The sequence below is a fragment of the Pinus tabuliformis genome, chromosome 2_1, assembly GCF_031772625.1.
Source record: "Pinus tabuliformis cultivar Carrire ecotype Pingquan chromosome 2_1, CPIR1, whole genome shotgun sequence".
NCBI lineage: Eukaryota > Viridiplantae > Streptophyta > Pinopsida > Pinales > Pinaceae > Pinus > Pinus tabuliformis.
In genome coordinates, this window is record NC_142299.1 from 80,600,601 (window position 1) to 80,610,472 (window position 9,872).

Sequence of the window (9,872 nt, forward strand, 5' to 3'; positions counted from 1 at the left end):
ACAAACCCTTCAATGTGTGGTGCTAGCTACTACATTAATTTTATGGTTTATGGTTTTTTATGTTTATATGTAGAAAATAAAATGATGTTGAAAGTAAATGCTAAACAAAAATAGAGAATAAAAAGTGTTGTAAATGAAACACAAAATTGCATTAATGAAATATGCCTATGAAATAACACCTATACCATTTGCATTTACTAAAATCAACGAGCACTACAAATTAAAGGTCACTATAAAATGTCTAGTTCAATTTTTTTTTAGAACTAGGTTAGCATTCACAAGATAATGATTATGAAAGCATTCCTTGCAACATCCTCACAAAAAATATTAGAAAAAAGACATGAGATATAGGAGCACTTACAGTCATGAAATCTACTACCATTTGATTAATACATTGCTAGCAACCTTAGTGTTTTGTTATTGTTTACAAAATATGGAACTCTATCTTTGGTAGTTGAGTCACTTTAACTCCATATGACCCTTCACCTTCTTTGACTATTTGAACTATTAATATTTGTTGACCTTCATTCTTCCACAGTGCTTCCATTTACAAAATATTTTTCCAACTCAAAGGAGTTAGGAAAAAGGTGTTATACAAAAGTGCATGAATCAAACATAATCATATGAAATATCGTTTTTGGGATTATCTATGTAGAGTAGAACAATATTTTATGACCCATATTCATGAGTATTAATCACAACTGATCAATTTCTCATGATTTTGAATAGTCCGTCATTTCTCAACTAGTTCTATGGTTTTGTAGGAACACAACACCTCACATTATTCCACCTTCCCCCATTCCCCCATTGAATTTCCATTCTTGCATGTTCGCCTTACACCTACAACTACATTCACCACTCTTTATCCCCTTTATTCTTCTCACTAATGAACTCCTCACTTAGCACCCATTGCATTGGGTGATGCTCAGAAGGGGTGAAGAAGGGGGATTATAACTAGTGAAATAAATCACATAGCATCAATCATCATCTTCGATGCTTACACCTGATAACCAAGACTCTCGAGGAGGTCACCCATCCCAAAACTCCTTTGGCTCAAGTGTGCTTAACTATGGAGTTTTTCCCATAATCAAACCCACTTAGCTTGATACCCCATGCATTGAGTGCTAAGTGGACTCTTCAAAATCATGAGAAAATAGTCAATTGTTACTGATATTCATTGACATGGGTCATAGATTAATGACTTACTCTATGCTTTGAATCCTAAAGATTATATCTTATATATTGGATTGCAGAAGCCCCACGATGCTTAAACATAGATTATGTTGAAAGAATTCACAACCTTTATTTATTTTAGAAGGAAGTACTTTAAGGATTACTTTATGTCTAGCTAAGTTTCAATAAATTACTTTGTATTATCCTTGTTCACGCTTGGCAGATGTTGCAAACATTGGCTTTCTTCTCCTCATGAATTACTCAAGAGTGAGATTTAATCAAGATAATTGATGTTGCGTTTAGGGGCTTGCGAATCAAAGTCATACAACGAAACAACTTATCACAAACCACATATCTATAAATGCATTAATGTTGATAAACATTATACACAATCTTTTCCATACTCTACCCAAATTTTGAAATCCTTTTTCATTGTCCTTTTTCCTCTTTGTAATCCTCACTTTTGTGATCTTTCATTGTAGATAATCAATCACACCTATGCTCCATCTTGCCATCTTCTTTACTTGGTTGTTTTCATCACCATCACCCTTATTTCTTCCACTACATGTTGTAACTCATCCACCCTTACAGATTGTGGTAAATATTGACAAACGAGAATCCCCACCCCAAATTATTCCCTCATTGGTGCATATGACAAGCCTAATTGTGCATTCTGCCTCCCCATCCTCCCTCTTCTAGACCATCACCATTGCCTCAATGAAATCACTAACGCTTGCTACTCAAGCATCTCCTCATTTCACATTTTGTTGACTACAACCACTCTTTTATTATCATCATCTTCAAATTGTTATTGCTCTTCTACATCCTCACTCCCTATATGTAAATAAATAATATTAAATCAAAGAAGTCAAAATCAAAGTACCCAACGAATCAATTTGTTGTCATAAATAATAATGTAGGTAGGCTTCTCCTCATACACAACTTATTGTTATCCTCACATATAGCTCATGCTTCAAAATGTCATTGTGAGGTGAAATGCTATTGCGTTAAATACCTTAAATCGTATTGTGATAGATATCTAAAATACCATCACTATACCAATGATTCTTGATTTTCTTTTATTAAAGTTTTTTGTTTTTTTTTTTTTAAGTTAGGCACTTTGCATTACGTCAAATAAGGATTACATAGACAAAAAAAATTGTTATTGAGTCGCCTAAAGGGAAACCGGACCAGTAACATAAGTTCAAAGTCTCGAGGTTGTTAAGATCTCATAAAACTATAACATCTTGTAAATAGAAAGTTATAAAAACAAGTTGGTTGTGCCAGACCTTGACATACATCGACATGAGAAGACAAAAAATACTACTAATGTTGCAAGCAAAAAAGCAATGAGTCATAACAACTATTGGGCACAATCTCCAAGCATCCACACTAGCTAGTCACTATCCTCACCCAGGGAGAAGGAGATATTGGTTGATCTCCTTACTAGAATAGCCAGCTTGCGCTCTATATTATGAATTTTCTCCTCCAATTTTTCCAATCTAATAGAATTCCACTGTTGAGTCCTCTTGTACCCCCCTATGCCACCTGTAACATTCAAATAGCATTTAACCTTGTGCCATCTTTGAGCCATGATCGATGAAGTGACAAGAGCACATGCAATACACCAAGTATAGTGGAAGTCGCGACCCCCTTTCGTGTGGCATTATATCAAGGCAAGGGGGGAGGGGATGCTCGCTCCTAGGCACCCTCAAGAGATATTTTTTAAGTTAGTAACAATGCTAGGAGTTGAAATACCATTGATTTAGATTAACAATGTCAAGAGTTGAAACACCATTGAGAGAGATTAACTATGTAATAGCATTGGAGGATTAACAATATATTAATTTATTATGATTTATGACTTGGAATATCTTGGTACCTTGTGGGTGAAAAACTTGGAGGAATTGGCACGTGGGGCCCACTTTAAGGATAGGTCCTAGTTTGGTGAAATGGGGTCGAAAAACTTCCAAAGCTGATTTGAGGCATTAAATGACAAGTTTTAGGGCAACACTTTGCACACATAAGTCCCAACCCCTCAAGGTTATTTTACACACAAAAAATTCCAACGATGCAAAAATAACCTCAATCAAAGTTTGTATTCAGAAATTATCTCTCACAAGTTGACCTATCCATGGTAATGAGTGGATGCCACATTAATCCCCATCACTAACACATGTGGGGCTAGTCATATGTGGACTTTCAAGAAGATTCTAAAGGGTCCAAAACCCTAACACTCATTGAGGGTAGAGACAAGCAAAATCCTTAACCCTAACCCTAGATGACTATCAACCTATGTTAAATATTGGGTTACTAGGAAAGGATGGGATTCATTATATTGGTATTATTATTGTTCTATAGTTGAGTAAAGCATCTAGGAGCAGGATATTAAAATAACAAAGGAGGTAGAAGATTTCATAGCAGTCATTTAGGCCATAGTGTCCATGCAAACTCTATACTCAGTGCCTCTTTATTTATACTAGCATTTCATAACCGAAAAAAAAAAAAAAAAAAAAAAAAAAAGAGAGCAGATCATAGACCTCACCTTCTCGCTAGGTTTTTTCCTATATTGGGCTTCCTAAGCCACATATTGTTTCATTTGTGTGGACAAGGTGTGTTCACTCACTTATTCGCGTGTTTCTTCATTTGGGTTTCAATTATTTCCACAAATTTGAGCACCATGCTAATAATATTAAATTGAGATTTAAAGTAACAAATTGCATAATAAAAGATTTTAGAATATTGTAAAATCTATTGTGATGTGCTACTCTAGTGGAGTATCCACAACTAGTTATTGATCAAATTACAAGCCTAATTAGTTCATTTGAAGGATACCTCTACCTAAGATGAGCAAAATGTAATTAAAATAAATAGATCTCACTATGTGAAATTGTGCCCTTTGATATTACAATGAAAAATGAAAAGAAAAAAGCATTGGCAAATATGGATAAATCTTGCATTTAACTTGTCCTCACCAGTAATCCCTACAAGAACAAAGTCCATCCTTGAAATGATGGAAGCGTGCGGCATCCCGGCATCTCTTACAATAATTTCTCGATTAGCAATCTTGGAGATGTACTTGGAGGCAGTGTGGCAATCGCCACATACTCGAAGGTTCTTGATAACCCGTATGGGAGTTCCAGTGAATGTATTGATGAGCCCAAACGCAATGGCAATTTTCTCGCTGTGGTGGCCAAGAATCTCTTTCTTTTGTTCTTCTTCCACATCGTGCAGCGCAAAGTTGAGATCAGGAGCATACCCTCTCTCCTCCATCTCCAAGTGTAGTCTACTCAACATAGAATAGATCTTGTCTGTTTGGGGTGGGACCTGTCTCCTACCAAGAAGGTGTGCACCTTATTCTTGGACTCAATCCAGCTGCAGCCTGGAGATTTTACCACTCCCTTGTCTTTCATTCTCATCCTCACACTTTTCACATCATCCCACCTGCCAGCCATGGCATACATGTTTGACAGCAGCACATATGTTGAAACATTTTGAGGTTCAAGCTCAATAAGTTGCTCTGCTATACATTTTCCTAGGTTTATGTTAACATGAATTCGGCAGGCTCCCAGCAAGACCCCCAACACAGCAGCATCAGGTTCAAATGGGATTTTGTCAATGAAAGCGCGTGCCTCGACCAACTGGCCAGAACGACCAAGCAGGTCAACCATGCATGCATAGTGTTCTGGTTGTGGTGTGATACAATGATCTTGGCTCATAGAATGGAAGTAGTGCCAACCTTGAGCCAGTAAGCCATCATGGCTACATGCAGATAGAACACCAACAAAACTGATATGGTCTGGTTTGATACCTGCTGCTAGCATTTGATCGAAGAGTTGAATTGCCTCCTTGCCATATCCATGCTGAGAGCACCCTGTGATTAATGAATTCCATGAAACCACATTATGCTCGCTCATTGTGCCAAAGATTTGTCGTGCATCATCAATGCTTCCGCATCTAGCATACATTGTAATAAGGGCATTCCCTAATAAGACATCATTCCCAAATCCTGTTTTAATGATTTGTTGATGAACTTGCTTGCCTTGTTCCAAAGCTGATAGGCTGGCACATGCACTAACAACACTGGTGAAAGTGGCCTGCGTAGGCTTTACGTTTATGAGTTGCATTTGAGAGAAGAGTCTCACGGCTTCTTCACCGTATCCATTTTGTACATATCCTGCTATTATTGCATTCCAACAAATCACATCTCTTTCAGGGATTTTGTCAAATAATCGGTGTGCATCCTTCATTCTACCGTTATAACAATAACCTGCAATCATTGCAGTCCATGCTACCACATCTCGTTCAGGCATTTGGTCAAATACCCGGCGTGCATCCTGTAATTTCCCATCCTGTGCGTAGCCTTGAATCATCACAGTATATGAAAGCAAATTACGTACAGGCATACTGTCGAACAGTTGGCATGCAACCTCTACTTGGCCATTCTGTACATACCATGCAATAAGTGTATTCCAGGAAGTAGCATTCTTTTCTGGCATTCTGTCAAACAGTTTGCGGGCATCCTCTATTCTCCCATTCTGAGCATATCCTGCAATCATAGCATTCCATGAGACCACATTTCTCTTTGGCATTTTGTCAAACAATCGATATGCATTCTCTAATTTTCCATTCTGGCTATATCCTGCAATCATAGCAGTCCATGAAACCACATTTTTCTTGGGCATTTTTTCAAACAATTGGCATGCATCTTCCATTCTGCCATTCCGTATATATCCTGATATTAATGCATTCCATGATACCACATCTGGCTCAGGCATTTTGCCAAACAGTTCATGTGCATCCTTTATCTTTCCATACTTGGCATAGCTAGTAATCATCAAATTCCAAGATATAACATCGCGGTCTGGCATCTTGTCAAACAGGAGTTTTGCATCATCTACTCTGCCAATCCTGGTGTATGCAGTAATCATCGTATTCCAAGATACTATATCACGTTCAGGCATGTTTTCAAACAATTGATGTGCAATATCCACTTTTCCATGTTTAGCATATCCTGAAATCATTGCTGTCCAGGAAACCATATTTCGTTCTGGCGCTTTATCAAATAATTCTCGTGCCTCCTCAAATTTTCCCATCATGGCATAGCTTGAAATCATTGAATTCCATGAGACCACATTTCGCTCAGGCATTTCATCAAAGATTTGGCGAGCTTCACCTATTCTTCCGTCGTGCGCATAGCCAGAAAGCATAGCATTCCATGACACTACATTTCGTCTGGACATTTTGTCAAACAGATGGCGGGCATCTACAATCCTCCCATTCTTTGCACATTTTGTTATCATAGAATTGCAGAGAGAAATGTATTCAGATGAGTTAGCTTGACAGTTGTTGCCTTCAAGTTGACGAAGCATTTGTGTAATGGAGGCATCAGGGGATGTCATACTCGAAATACAGCTACCGCTAGCAGAAGTCACCCACCTTATCATCTGATGGCGGCTCCATGATTGAAACCAATATTGAGATATTGGTTTTGACCTTGAAAAAGGAAAGACGGTCATCTTTAATAATGAGAAACCCATTTTCATCTGTACCAACTTGAGGTACCAAAAGATATCTGTGAGGCTTGTCCTTGTTCTTAACTGAGTCCATGAAAAATCCAACTATACAATAACAATACAAATGATGAAAATGTATTGCAGAAGAGCAGAAGGCTAATAATTACAGAGACAATGATACTCCAGGTTATTTAAAAAACCCTAAAAGTACCGGAAGAAACGAGCACAGCAAAAGGCTTTTTCTTATACAAATATTAGTTCACGTCCAAATTCCACCTCCTGCCAATGACAATCTGAAGAAATTTGCTAAAATTCTAAAGGCGAAATACCCCTCTGGAGAACAAACAGCAAAACTAACCCAACGCCTCAACATTCTCCTTTAGTGGTACTAACATCTTTCCTCTTTTTCAGGAGAAAGGCATGTAATATGGAATGGGTTTACCCCATTGATCGTTCAAAACCATCTGTTATAGTTTACTACCACCTGCTCATCCAGCTCCATATCAATGGCCATCGTGAGATTTTCTTATGCACCTTCAGATCATCGTTGCTTCTTCGTGTTACAATGATGGTTTTTAAAGGCAGTGGTGAAAGTTTTACCATGACACAATTCTCGCAGTTGTGCGGTTGTTAATGGCAGACATCAGGGATGGGATTTGACGGCCACATTTCGGCACAAGGTGTTAATAATGTCATCCTGGTCATAAAAAAGAGGCAAGGAATTTTGTAAAATTATAGCGGACAAATTATATCAATTAATTAAAATCTAAACCTTTTTTAAAGAAGAAAAAGAGATTTGGCTCAGTTTCGCATTTGCAAGTTTAATTATAATTATGATTATATTTTTATTTTTATTTTATTTTATTTTTATCTAGTCAAAATATTACGAGTTTCTCATGAAGATCATTTCAATGATGAAAAAACCCATATTTTTAGTGTTTTTAATAAGAATGGTTATAGTGACAGTCAATATCTTAGAGCCTTCCTTAAGGCTGAAAAAGTCTTAGGATTAAAAATGTTCCTAAAGATCGGTTTTCAAGAGAGCATCTTATGTTTATCCAAGGAACCACAAACAAGATTGTTAAGATTTTGAAGAAGTATAAGGTTCCTTCAACTTTTCAGCCCCTAAATACTATCTGAAGCTCCTAAGATCAGTGAAGGAACCTATGAACCCTAAAGGTGGGAAAGGTGTTTATGTCATCCATTGCTCTTGTGGGACTTCATACATTGGTGAAACTGGCTGCTCAATTAATCAGAGGATTCTGGAGCACGCAGCTGACATCAAACATGGAAGGTCCCACTCCTCCGCTTTGGCAGAACATGCGGAAAAGACAAAACATCACATCTGCATTGAAGAGGCGAGTGTCATTGCAAGGATTGATCATTTTCATCATCGTAAGTTTAGGGAGGCCTTGGAAATTGAAAGTAGGTCTATCAATATGAACAGAGACGATGGTTGGAGTATTAGGAAGTGTTGGTCTATTCCTTGTACTCATAAGTTTTTATAATATTTAATTATAATATTTATTTATTTTAATCAACTTGTTGATATTCCTTTATTTCTTATTTATTTACTTTTCATTTTTTTTTACCATATTTTGTTTTTGGATTTAAATAATAAAATTGAGTTATTCATTATTTTGATTTATATTTTATTTATTTGGTTTTTTCATTTTCTTATAACTATTTTTTGTTTTGTTGTTTAGAATAGTAAATTGACCTTATTATTTTTATTTTGTTTGTTTATTTATTTATTTATTATTATTTTTTTTTTTTCATTTTCTTATTACTATTTTTCAGTTTTATTGTTTAGAATAATTAAGTTTGACCTTATTATTACTGACCTTCATTTTGATTAGAATAATAATAATAATAAAATTAATTTAATTCTTTATTTACAACTAATTTTCATCTATAACTTCATTTTAATTAAAAAAAATGTTGGTTAATTAATGATAATTTTTTAGTCAAAACTAATTGTTATATTCTAACAGCTAGAAAACATCTCTCTTCATCTATTTAATCTAGGGCAGTGGAATCAGAAAAACATTTCAATTTGGAATGTTATGCGTTCAAAGACATCAGAGAAAGTTATGGGAATATGTTAGCATCGGTTTCTTGGCATTATCTTTTCAGCAAGGGGATGATTGGAAGGTTGGGCCAACTCATCATCAATTTGAATAAGAAAAGGATAGAATTGCAAAAGGTGAAAAGCAGGGAACCGATGGTCCCATAGACTATTTTTAGTCCCGTGGACATCAAAATATCATTTTATTTCTAATGCCATGATTTGGTTCTTCATCTTGTCCTGAAGATGAACCACGCTAGATGGTTCGAAACTGTTGACTTAAAGTTTCTTTATGCAGTTTTTACCGAAAGATCTCTCAACATTCATAATATGGATCACAAAAGATTGAATTCAAATAATACATTACATGTTTAATAGGGCATTACCTGTTTAATAGGACATCACAACATCTCTTACATACTGGGCTGGAGAGAGCCTTGGTGCAATAAATATAGTTGATATATGGCAATCTACGTCATTTTCGTATATCAATTGGTGTACAAAAGATGGAAAATGTCGTCAATCAATGTATGTCAACCACATTTACTAATGTGGTTGTGTTAGTTAAAAGCTAACGAGTGGGGTGGATTTGTAAACCATGATTGACTATGGTTTGTGTTGGTAAACTATGGTTAAAAATAGTTGACGAAGGTTGACCATGTGTGACAATGGTTCACCATGGTTGTCAAGGGTTGTTGATGGTTCACCGCGATTGAAGAGAGTTGAGGTTAAATAGATTTGATTACGGTTGACCATGGTTCATTGTGGTCAACCATTAATGTAACAACGTATTTATGTTACACTAATCTAACAATGTTACATTAATATTGACAATTGTTACATTGTTACATTCACACTATATTAATGTTGACCATGGTTGATGTTACATTAATGTTAAGTACGATGTTTGGCGTATAAAAGATGGGAAATGTCGCCAATCAATGTATATCAACCACATTTACAAATGTGGTTTTGCTAATTGCGCCCGACGAGTGTGTGTTGCATTCATAAACCATGATTGACTATGGTTCACTTTGGTTAAATATGGTTAAAAATGGTTTATGAAGGTTGACCATGTTCGATAATGGTTGACCATGGTTGTCAAGGGTTGTTGA

The 9,872-nt window shown here is 36.1% G+C and overlaps 1 pseudogene; it reads right to left on the reverse strand.

Moving 5' to 3' along the window:
- Window positions 1-4,018: 4,018 nt before the first annotated feature.
- On the reverse strand, window positions 4,019-7,377 carry LOC149198869 (uncharacterized; annotated as a pseudogene).
- Window positions 7,378-9,872: the final 2,495 nt, after the last annotated feature.